Source organism: Balearica regulorum, chromosome 6 (assembly GCF_011004875.1).
Source record: "Balearica regulorum gibbericeps isolate bBalReg1 chromosome 6, bBalReg1.pri, whole genome shotgun sequence".
In the NCBI taxonomy this organism is placed as follows: domain Eukaryota; kingdom Metazoa; phylum Chordata; class Aves; order Gruiformes; family Gruidae; genus Balearica; species Balearica regulorum.
Window position 1 is genome coordinate 11,981,540 of NC_046189.1, and position 12,970 is coordinate 11,994,509.

General features: G+C 40.9%; 1 protein-coding gene across 2 annotated transcripts in view; it reads left to right on the forward strand.

Moving 5' to 3' along the window:
• The window catches only part of PLCL1 (phospholipase C like 1 (inactive)), a 207,092-nt gene that overhangs the window by 25,886 nt on the left and 168,236 nt on the right, over nucleotides 1–12,970 (forward strand). The window lies entirely within an intron of this gene.

The window sequence follows — 12,970 nt, forward strand, 5'->3', positions numbered from 1 at the left end:
ATATGTTTTTTAATAACATAAATGCAAGGAGTTTAACAGGTTTTGCAATTATAACAGCTTTAAGTCTGCAATCCATTATTTAATATTTATTTACCATTTTAATTACATTTCCAGAGCAAAGTGACAATTAAAATTAGAGCTGACACAGTAAATCCTGGTCTGTGACAAGCTTGCAAAATTCCACTCTCCCACTCAGCCACAGTGAGTAATGGGTTTTGATGAGTGTGTAATATATCACTGGGGATTTTTTTCCCCCCTTTGCTATCACTGTAGGGGTGTGTTCTGAGCTTGGATCAGTAAGTTTCCCTACCTTTTACTAAATGTTGCTTTACCATTAGTTACAACTCATACTTATAAGAACCTGCTTTTTTATGGCATTGACTACAGGAGTTATGGCCCCTTTGTTTAGTGTTATTAATTTCCTATTGGCAATGTTTTTTTTTTCCTTTGTCTGGTTTTAGAGATGCTTTTCACTATTGTGAGCATAGCAACCAGTTCAAAGTTAGAGCCTCTGGGGGTGCTTTGCTCTCCTGGGACAGTAAGTACAGGTGGGCCACAGCTGTGGAAAACCTGCTCAGTGCTTCATCCTGAAGTATTATGAAACTGTATCTTTATCTACTATTAGATGAAAGGAGGAGTTCAGTGACTGCCATGCCATCCTGAACCTCTTGAAGCTTTGGTTGAAAAATCATAGAATCATATTAGATTTTTACAGAGATCCTGCTGCAGTGGGTGTGCATCTGTTCCTGTAGGCAGATATTTATGGCTTGCAGCTGTAGGACCAGATTGCAGCAGGCACCCTTGACTGCAGAGGGGACTGATTGCAGTGCTATCTGGCCTTGCGGAAATGTGCTGAGGTAGGCACGATGTGTGCAGGGGCACTGCTTGGCAAAGTCTCCTGCTGTGTTCTTTTACTGGGTATAGTATGCTGTGTTCTGCCCTCCTCTTTGCTTTTCTCCTGCCCACCCGGGCCCAGGTACAGATGCTTTCGCACACTTGACCCCTTTTTCTTTGATTAAACTAGTTGATGCATGTTGCCACTGTAGCCAGCAGCGGGGCTGGTGAGATCCTGCCATGGCAGGGGACAAAGAGGAGAGAGCTCTTACAGGTGCTCCCATTCCTTTTGGGGCTATAGGAGGTGATTTTCATCTGTCTTTTCCAACAAGCAGCCCTTCTTTGAGTTCTGCATCTTACAATGAGGGCTAAGCATTTTCATTAGTTCTATTGCGTTTACAGAAGATACCAAAGATTAAATAACAGGAGTGGTGGAATGTGGTTATTCCAACATAATGCTGGGCTCTAATGAGGAGTCAGAAGTATATTATTATAACAGAGGCTACAACTGTGATTAAGAGCCCACAGAAACCTCTTTGATACCACTGTCAGCAGTCTGCTGCTGTTGCTGGATGAAAGCTTGGTGCAGACTGTGTAGTGAAGGAAAAATGGTAGGGGGGGTTGCTTCTCATTTGTCATTAGATCCATCCAGCCAAAAACTTTACCACTTTATTTCAGATCTGGAAGCAAATGTAGCTGCAACAGGTTTTGTACAAGAGCCGTTGCTGTCATTGGGGTATTGTGCAATATTTCCTTTTACATGTGCAGACTGTTTTGTTGAGTTGGCAACAAGTTTTGGAATAAAAATTTATAGTACAAATTAAATACATTTTGGGAAGCTGACACTTGAAATGGAAATAGTGGAGGAAAATGAACATATTGAACCACCCCCTTATTGCTTACTCATTCTGTTTCTTGACACACTCAGCTTTTGCTGGGTTTGCTACAGCACAAAGATTAGGAGAGCTGATTCTTCACTTCCTTGTCCCTTGGTTTGCTGTTCATGCTTGGCGAGAATATTGTTTCCTGTAGATGATCTTGGAAGACTACAGGGAAGGGTGGACATCAGAGATGGACTCTCCGCTTTGCATTTTCTGGTTGTGGGTAGGTATCAGCTGTGTAACACGAATAACTAGGGAGTTCTTTAGCTCTTGGCTATATGCGTAATAAACTCTTTTTCAATAGAGACAGATTCCAGAAAAAAAATACAAATGCTCCAGGGCCTGATTCTTACAAGCTTTCTACAAGTGATTGCCCTCCTGGTCCACTTCTATGGGAAAAGACAACTTGCAAGAACAGCAGCATATACTTTGCACATTTAAAGTACAAGTTGAGGTGAGCTTAACTGATACACGACTCCCCATCTAATAGTATGTTAAACACAAAAAACTTTTTCAAATGCACTTTGGGTAAGATCATGAAGTCAGGCACTCAAAGTGTAGGTCCTTGTGTGCAATTATGTCTTTTAAACATTCTCCTGACCTCTCCTCAAATGTTGGCAAGGCAACTTATTTTTTTCCTGGCTTTGCTCCTGGAACTGCTGCATTATTTTGATACTTTTCATTTTTTTTTTCTTTAAAGGTAGGTACCTGATATGGAAAATTTCAGCTCAAAGAGTTGAAAGTTGGCAAGTGTATAAGCAACTGAAAAAAGGCAAGCTCTTGCTAATGAGTAAAGTTAGCAATAGATGGTTTCATCGGCTTGGCCTTCAACATGCGTGACTTTTGAACATAAAGCTCAGAGAGCTAAAAACATTTCCTCAATGCTCTATATTTAGTCAGCATTTACCTAACAGCAGTCTAATCTGCTGAAAAAATCTTGACAGTCTCAAGAAAGTCAGCATCCGTTTGTTTTCTCTTTCAGTTAGCTCACAGCCTGTGTAGGTCACGCTGATGCTCTTGGATTCTCACTTTCATGAGTAATGTATTTGCATTAACATTATAAAGCTTTTACATGATGAAAAGAACATGAAATAAAAAACATCTAAACCCAACTGCAAAAAGCCTCTCCATCATCTCGACTTTAGGACAGTATTTGTGGCTCCGTTCAATCCTATTGTCTCCCAAAAATTCTCTTTCCTACTGAAATTTTAGGGGTGAGCAGGGTAGTTACTTTTCTCACATGCACACATGACTTTGCTATTTGATTCCACAGGCAGCAAACTAGAGAAAACTGAGTGTGAAAAATGCAAAGAAAATATGCTGTCATGCTTGTAAAGTCATTTTGATTTTCTAGACCTTTTCTGGGAACTACGGCTCTGTCACCAACAAGCTTTGGTTTACTGGATCAAATGAATGTTGGCCCTCTGAGGTAGCATCACCAAGATAAGCTGGGTGGCTCTGGTGGCAGTGTGTTGAGAATCAGGGTGATATGTAGGCACAGCTCTGATTTTTGTTCACAACAGAGAATATCACCCTGTGAGTGGAGCTGTCTTCCCCTTAAGGATAAAGCTGTTTCTTTTTAATGGTTTGGGAGCAAAAATAAGACTTTTATAGAGTACCTTGTCGCTCTCCACTCAGCATACCCCAAGGGCAGTGTGTTTTCATAAGCATACGTTGTTTAGATGAAATAGAGATATTGTAAATTTCTTAACAGAATTTTCAGAATCTATAGCAAAGATAACTAACGTGGAGACAATGCATCTTAGCACTAAAACCTTTTCACAAATTCAAGCAGATTAAAAGATAAGGGAGAATGCATTCACTTTTTCCCCTTCTCAAAGCCCTAATGGTTTGGTTAAAAAAACCCAACCCTACAACTGGTCAATATTTCTTCACATAAATTAATATTGTGCTTAGTTTGTTGCACTTCTGGGAAATAATTAACAGCTTCATCCAGATGCATTTATCTTAGCAATTCAGCTCAGAGCAAGAGTGCTCTGGAATCAAGCCCCTGGATGGTTCCCTGTTACTGAGCCTTGGGTCTCGCTGCAGAGTGGTTTGGGGAAGCGCGGCTGGGCTCGGGGGAGGACAGGGAGGTGCGAGGATGCTCCTTTTCCTACTGAGTGTCCAGCCTGGGGCCAGGTAAAAGCTAGTCCCAGCAAGCCCTTGATGTGTGTATGTGGGATGGGGGGCCGGGGCCTCAATTCCAGCTGTTTTGCTCGGCAAACCTATTCCAGTTGGGCCATGCTGCTTTGCTGATGTACAGGCGGCCTGTGTTTGCATGTCAGAAGGGTTTTAAAGATGGACAGAACCAGGGGAGACATACTACGGTATAATATATAAAGCAAAAATCTTCAAAAGATACTTGTAGTAGTGTTTTGATCTTGTGTGCATAACTATTTGCAAGAAGCTATTGTTATTATTCAGCATAGATACTTTGTAATAATCACTGGTATTTTAAAAAATTAAATCACACTTTTCACAAGTAATAAAAATCTGAAGTAATTTTGCCAGAGTGCTGCTAAACAGCTCATTTTTCAAACTTAGTCATTTGAGTGTAATGTAGCTATTTCTTCAATTATGTAGAAGTTTTATTAAGAAGCCTGAGTTATGCAAAGTTCTGTTTTAAAATTGTGTTTATTAATAGATTTGCTTGCTCTCTTTGGCTAAATGCAACTAATTAGACTGTTATTAGGCTGCTAATGTAGAAGACAGAACTATCCTGGAGTGTAGTATTGCTTGAGGAGATCTTAGACAAGCCATGCGTACAAAGTTAAGAGTACCGTGGGGACTTCAGTGCTTTGCAGGATGTGGCTGTTGTGCAGTAATGACTTGAAAAGAAACAACACCAGCAGAGCCAAAATACTGAGAGCTTTACTCTGTGCTTAAGATCAGTAGGGAAAGGATCATCAGGTGTTGAACTTTCCTGGTTTGGGACTTGGTCCCTCAGTCCTGAGCAGTTACCAAGGTCTGAATTTGAGCAATTGAGTCAGTTCAGTTTGACCATGTGCACTTCCACATTAACAGCGTAATCTTGTTTACTGTCCTCACTGCAGGAGTTCTGGGGAAACGCATGCCACCATCTCCTCTGCTGAGACACAGTAGGATTTTGCATGGTCAGTTGTGTCAGTATCAGGCTGTCTTGCTGAAACTGAGGATGGACAGCTGGGTACGTCAAAGCGGCCGATGCGATACTGCTTCAGCATAAATCCTGCCCCGGTGCTGTGCCTTGCAAGGCAGCTGGGAGCGCTCATAGCCTCTCTCTATACAGGCCCTAGTTCTGCCCACCCCATGAGCCTTGAAAACAGAAAGAGTAGTAGGGTATCACAGTGTTGCCTTGCCTGGATATGTCCTTTGTCCCCTGGCCTTTACTTTCCTTGTAAGAAGAAAAAAAAACAAACAACAAAACCAAACAATTCTACTGTTCTGCTCTTTCTTTTAAAAGCTGGTTGTACTCCCACCTCCACACACACACATGTATCCCCCATGTCTTCAGGCTGTTTCTTGGGTAGTGGCTAGCTAACTGATGAGGAGATTCATGTGGTGGCTGCAATAGTCTGTTTTGTGAGGAATAAATTTTCAATGTCAGGGAACTGTTAACTCCTGCATGTACCTTGAGTCCATCCACCAAAGGAGGAGAAAAGAGGTGGATGGTGAAGTGAGCAAAGCTATCTCAAAAATCTGAATGAAGAGAACTTGATTTTCTTGTGTGTAAAGGGGGAGGTAGCTAACTGCTTTGGTGCAGATATCAGATGGTCAATGCTTCACAATCACAGTAGAATTTAAATTAAAATTTGTTACAGTGAATTAAGCGCTAACGCGGCGTAAAGCCTGTTTTTGGGTAACTGATTCTGTGAGTTACTTGTATTGTACACATGGGCAAGAAAGCTATTTAGTCAAGTCCTTTCTGAGTGTCCTCAATAGGGAAAAAAAGCCTTTAAGAGACCTATTTACTTTTATTATTCTTGGCCAGTCTTACTACTTTCTTATCCTTTAAAAGTGCTGGGATAGAAGCAAATTGGTGTATAGCAATGTATTGTCAGGGGTTTCTTTCCTCATACTAGGCAAAAAAAAAAAAAAAAAAATCTAAGTTATTCTCTCTGATTTTTGTGGGGTTTCTTGCAATCACTTTATCTCATTTGAAAATATTTTTTCTACCTGCAAGCTGTGTGGAAACTCTATATACAGCAAAGGAAGTGCTCCTCAGGGGAGTAGTTCTGGCTATGAACAAACTTGCCAAATGTAGAATGTAAACAAACTGAAAAGTTAAGATTTCCACCTGCCTAATCATTCTTTGGTAATATCGGAAGAAAACCTGTGATAATAGCAATGACAGCTTTCCCAAAAGAGGCAGGAGTTTAAAGCTGATACAGCATTTTCTCTTATCAGTGCTGCATAGCATCCTGTCTCACCTTGGGTATTATACAGTCAGTAGGATGCAGCATGGCCTGGGGAAATTTACTTGGGAAGTGGGGCTGCTTTCCCCTGTGAACAGCAGAGTTCAACTCTTCCTACCTGTCGTGGTTTAGCCCCAGCCAGCAGCTGAGCACCACACGGCTGAATCCAGGGCACTACCTGACTTACCATTTTCTTTCTCATAAGAAGAGTGTCCCCATGCCTTTGTGAGGATTAGGTTGTAGTTAGTAGGCTGGGCATAGACCAGGGATCTAAAATGTTATGTAGTCAGACTTCAGAGAATTTTTTTTTTCTTTTGGTGGTTTCCCTTTCCAGGGTGGAAAGAGACTCTCCGTCCTGCCAAAGTGAGGGAGGTATCTTTGCTGCATCCTCATAGCAATGTGGAGTTGTGGATGGACCACTGGAGCTCTGTGCAAATGTATTCCTCTGCCTGGTGCCAGCTCTGCCAGCTTTCTGGACCTGGTGAGAGCCCTCTGGCAGAGCAGCACACCTGCTGTGGTTTGATTTTTGGATTAGCCTCAGTTGCAGAGGCTGAAGTATTAGTATTTTGTTTGTTTGCAGCCTGGCAGAGGGAGCATGTATATTAAAGCATGGTGGTTTAGGTCTGGCTCCAAACCTGAGTGCAATAACTAACCTTAATATTTTTTTCTGGCTGTATTCAGGATATCTGAGATAAGACCATGGTTAAACCCAGTCAAAGATTCATAGAAAGCATTTCCAGCTCTGTTTGTTAAATCAGTTCTGTTCCCTTTCAGTTCTATTTTTTTCTTCCTTCCTTGAAGGCAGCAAACATAGCAAAGGTGAGTGATGAACAGTCCTTCCCTGAGACTGCTGTCATCTTCCTTGGATCATTTGGCAGCGAAGATGCGTTGACCAAATGGTTGATATTTGTGGAAGTACCGTGGAGCCACTGGGGGCTTGGGAAGCTAGGCAGTTGTGAGATCCCGGCTGCTTCTGTGCTTCTGCCTACCTGGCTCTGTACCCTAGGCTCTGTATTGGCTCTTGCACAAAAATTAACCTTAAATTGGAAATTGTCTGTCTGGGCTGATGGCAGAAACCTCATGGTGTTTGGATATGCAGAAGCACTGCCAAATGAAGATCCACAGTGTGGTACTGATGCACCCACTATGCGAACCTGTACGGTCATAGTCAAATTGTTTACTGAAAATCTCTTACAAAAACTCTTGAGATAAATTCTCTTCTTTAAAAGAAGCACCTGCAGCTGTCACACATATATTCCTAAGGAACAAAGTAATCACTGTATACCTTATCAGGTGCTATTTCTTTCTCCAATTTATCTTGAACTGTGAAGGACAAAAAAAGCTTTTTGCTTGTTGAGGTTTTGGGTTGGTTTTTTTTTTCTCTTTTCATCTTGGGTAAAGGAAACAGGGTTTGTAAACATTTTTTTTGTTTGTTTCATTAAAAGCTACAGATAAGAAGGAAATAGCATAGCACTGTCACATCTGCAGTTCTTGTGACTTCATCCCATACGTACAAAGGACAATATTCAAACCTGTATTGCTCTATAAATTACTGCAGAGGCAGTCAGCAGGAGCTGACCTAGACTGTTCTTGGTGGTGAGGGAGATGAATGGGAAACTAAGAATCCTTTTGTGGTTACTTTGTTTGCTTCTCAAAATTGGAGGGACTGTTTGAATACTGCATGCTTCCTAATGACTTCTGTGCTTTTTTTTTTTGGTTCCCTAGGATTTCAAATGTTTAACTTGCTGAAAGACTTTGGTTTGAAATCCTCTAAGTGGGAAAGCACTGATTGTTGGCGAGTTCAAGTGTAAAATTGGTTGTAAGTACTTGTGGGAGAACAGTGCAATGGAGCTGAACAGTACACTGAAAATGTACTCTAAATCAAACCACATTTGTTATTTGATGCTCACTGCTGGTTTCTAAGAGCACAGCTAGTAAATACTGGACTCAAAGTCCATTTAAGTCAATCAAAAAATCTTATTGTAATTAATTTGGGCCAGATTTTGAATTAATTCTTTCTTCCAAAGTACTTTACCTTAGATTTCTATTACAAGGTGTGGATCGCTTTTTTCATTGGAGTTTTCATGAACATGATTGCATAGTGGATTTATATGGCTGAGGCTAATCAGACTCAGCTAGGTATCTTAACCACTAATTAATATAAGCTATGGGAAGCTATAATTAAATAATTTTGATTCGCAGGAAGGAACAGGTAAACGTAGATTCTTTTCTTTGCATTTACATGCATTTGAAATAACTTTCCTTGAAGCTTTTAAAGAGAGGAATTAAAAGCAATGTTTTGGGAAAGCTAAAAGTAAAGTAAATATTGCTGCTTAGGGCTTGTTCTTGCCTGGTCAGGATTGCCAGATGCTCAAATTAATTTCACTTATTGCCTAAGCTTTGTCTGACCCCTCTTTAGAGGTGAGGGTTAATCCCCTGGAAAAATTACTCTGTTCTGTATTGCATGCCATTAAATCTTGCAGAACGGGTTTGGGTTGTTGATTATATTCCATCATTCCTGTTACACTAATTAAAGAAAAGCAGTATTTGAGGTATGTAGTGGAGCTGTCTGATGCTGTGCCCCAACAGCATACCATATAGTATTGAGGCATTTTTCTATTTACCGAGAGCTGTGCTGGGAGTGCTGTCTTGTAGCACTGGAAGCTTGTGCCAGAACTGTTTTGCATCTTTCTTTACAGCTCTTCGCTCAATGCACCCTCTCTGGCTCTTCTTTCTCCCTTGTGAGTTGGAAGAATATGCTGGGTGTTTCTCTCCCTGTTGTTTTTCATTTAATTGCTGTCTACTTCATGAGAGCCAGGGAAGAAGTGCTGCTGTTTGACCTGGCTGGAGGGATGCCGTGCTGGGCAGGGTGCTCCAGGGCTGGCCCACGGCTGCAGAGCAAGTGTGATCGTTGTTCCTGTTTGCTCAGGGAGGTAATTCTCAGCCTCATGGAGGGCTTGGACATGGGGCATTTTGCCATGTGTGGTTCTTTTTCTTTAAAACTCTCCGAAAGAATTGAGGATGGATATATTTTTCTTTATCTCCCATAAACATACAGCTTTCCCTACATTAAAGGGCCATCAGTAGGGTGAACTCAGCTCCTGGAAAGGAGAAAATAGCAGATTTAAGATTGCCCGGGCAGTCGTACTATGGCTTACGATGTGTGCACGTTTTAATGCTCTCCTTTATAGTCACATTGGCCACACACGTTTTCTCTGAGACTCCTATTTATCCAGAACACAGGAGGGACTCTCTATCTAATGATCAGCTCTTTGGTATTTTTTTGTCATTGTTGTGTGTGTACCCCAAGCTATTTTTACTACATGCTGCTGAAGTGGTGCTTTCAGGATAGGATTATTAAATGACTCATGAGCTTTTCTTTGATTCTCATTAGTGTAATAACTTAGGATTTCTCAGGCAATAATTACTTTGCCTTCCTCACCTGCAAACTGAGGGCATATCTTTAATTTTATAGACAGAGTAACTGAGACATGGAGAAAAAAGTGTTACTTGGAATGCCTGATTTAAAAGGCTTTTATTTTGAAGAGTCCTTAGTATTACATATCTTCAGGACTGGATCAAAGAAAGGGTCATCACATTTTTCTGACACATGAAGACAAGGAAGAAGGGCTGGGGTCTTTTCCTTCTAATGTCGTTCTTGTAAATTGTAGATCTGTCCAATTTGAAATTCAGCTGGAGAAAGACAATATTTAATTTAAACAAGGTCACACAGTGGAGAGTGTTAAGGAACCTTAAAAGTAGTCAGTCCCATCAGTATTTAGGCCTTTTTTATCAGGAAGGTGTTTGCTCTTTCTCTGCTCTTTGTGTCTGCCCTTAGCTAGTGATATTCGGTGCACTCACTTGTGGCTGTGAAGGGACGTGGCTGCTGCCCCCTCCATACGAACCCAGGCTGGAGTTACAATCCTTGCAGCAACGAAGGCTACGAGATGGCATTAGGATGCTTCCTGCTTTTCCGTCCTCTGAACATTGCTTGCTGGAGCTCCCGAGGCTTTTTGCCTTGTTTTCCAGGGACCTAAAGTAAAATGGTAATAATTACATTTGACTGTGGGTTTTTTCCTTACAAAGTGTTTTGTTTTTTGCTTTGGTTTTTGTTGTTGGTTGGTTTTTTTTTTTAAAAAGGCATAAGGACTCAGTGTGGGGATAGAGTGTCTCAGTCCAGCCTTGTGACTGTGACAATGTGAAAATGGATGTTTGCATATGGATATAAAGCAGTTAAATGGGGACCAGTTAGATTTACAGTTGCTATAACTTTTCTTTTTGCAGCTAGAAGAATGTAAAGGGCTTTAAGGAGAGCCACAGCCAAAGAGATCTAGCTTGCCTGGTTATGAGCGCTTTCTGACTACAGTATAATACCCATCCAGTGCAGAAACATAAATCATAGTTCTCCTCAGTGAACCGTGTTGTGAAGGCCAGTGGATATGGCATGACTGTATTAGCATGTGTCCTTGTGAGTAAATTGAGATGTGTAGTGCAGTGATATAAAGAATGATTTTTTATATGCATTAATATGTTAATCTTTCATGTAGATTGGGCTGGTAAGGAAGGCTGTTTGCAGGGCAAACCAAATTAAGGGTATGTGTTTTGTTCCATCAATTTCCTTGCTTACATTCTTGAGTTGTAGATTTCACAGCACCTGTACCTTTGCAACTGCGTTGGATGTGTACTTAGCATGTGTTTATTTGGTGCCAGTTTTTGTAACTCACTGACATTTGTTCTTTCTATTCCTTTAAGCAATGAATACAGAAAAAGAAATAAATTGGAAAACCCACAAATGTCAAGAAAAAGTACAAAATTCAAAGAAAAGAGAATCTAAAGTAACAATGTCCATCTGAGATGAAGCAATGGGGAAAGGGAGTGGTGTTTTTTCACTACACTATACTCTGCTGTGGTCCATCCACTCTTTGAGAAGAAATAGATTAAACCAGGTGTGAACTCAATATATCTTGTTTTGTTGTCAGTGGCAAGGCTGGACTTGATGGATATCTGAAGAAGTATCTTGTTTTGGACTCCAAGGCTATTTTGCTATGGATGCCAGGACAAAAAAGCAAGCACTTTATGGGTAGTGGCAGAGATGCAGTTCCTGGTGGAAGGTTGTGTTTCTGTGGTGTTCGGTTTTGCCTGGGACCACAGCACAGGAAGTGTGTACAACAGCAAGCACTGCTGCCTCTGAGAACTGGCTTTGGCCTCCTGGTACTTGGGTGAACTGATGGCTTTGACTGCAGTCAGTTTCATCTAAGATTGGAAGATGAGTCTTCTGTTGGGAGCATTTAATTTTTTTTTTCCCCAAATTAAAGTAGTCCTCCAGCAGGTGAACTAGAATAGGCTATCTGACAAGTTAAATATAAGCACAATGTTTAATTTACGTAGGTAGTCTTTTAACACCATGAATTTAGATTTGTTCTGTTATTCTGCTTCTTCCTGCATGGGTACCTCTGTCACAGCTTCAAGTAGAGGATACTGAAATTGGTTTATAGAGGAAAACTGTTATTGGGACACAATCACAAGCTAACTATTTCACATGGTAGAAAGTGAGAAAGATGTGAATTGCCTACCTACAGATTTCTAAGTCAGCAAAACATAGTATTTGCTGTAAATGCATGATTATTTAACACAAAAATTTATTTCTGAAGTGCTGTGAGAGAGTGAGATATGGGTGCATTAAAGTATGAATTTGTCATGTGTTTCCTCTAAGCATTTTGTGCTCTGTAAGTGGTGTTTCTATTCAGTGTTGCAAAAGCCATGCCGACTTCGACAAGGAAACCCAAGGAAAGAAAAACAAAATGTGTGAATGCAAAAAGTAGGCCTCTTGGCCTGACAGGTATATTGAATAACAGAATCCAGGGATTTTGAGATCATGAATGAGTCAACTGCACAGTGGTACTGGGGCTTTAAAGAAGGAAAATTTTATTCTGGGTATTAGCAGGAGCTGTATATGTGAGATTCAGGTGTAACTCTGTGTGTAGTATCAATGAAACCTCACCAGAGCGCTGTATTCAAGTTTTGTGCAGCATAGTTTAAGAAAAGCAGAGTGATTGAACATGGCTGAAAAGAGGGTTTGAGTTGCCTCTGTCCTGAATCTTTCTGCTTTTGGCATGCAGTGATGTGGAGCTGGAAGGCTGCTGCTGTGTCACCAAGAGTTGCATTTCCCCAGCCTTTCTAGGGATGCTCTTGGGAGGTCAAGCCACCTTCTCTGCCTGAGGAGCTGACTGAGAAGCTGAGGCACTCTTCTGCCTTTATACTTGGGAGACCTCTCACTGAATCACTGAATTTTTAAGGTACTGAACCTTTGGTAGGAGTGTTGCTTCTGAAGTCACAGGCACCTTGCTGTGAAGCATTTAGGAGGCCCAGTTTGGTGCCTTTCTTCAAGGTGCTGCTCACTGTCACTCACTGCACGGTTCTATCTTCTTTTAGCAGGCAGGATTAAAACTCTTCACTGAGTCACTCATTTGCATGAATACATCTCCTCTTGATGATCACAAAAGACACATAAATTGCAAATATATGTACCAAAATGAAACAAAACACACTAATACACTCCTGCAGCCACTGATCTTAATAGTAATTTACAATTGTTTTTTCTTAAGTTCTCACTGCACCCGCCGGATTGTCAGGGTTACAGTTCCCTCATAGCCCCAGTTCAAGAAAGCAGTTAAATATTGGTCTTAGGATATTGTTATTCAAGATAAGCCTTTTAATATTTTCCTAGTGTTAAACCCCATGAGAATGGGACTTAATCCCCTGTCTGAACTTTAGCATGTCCTTTGCTATCCTGAATATGGATGCTTTTTCAATTGAAACCTGATTGAGTAACTGTGGGGGGAAAATACTTCTTTAGAC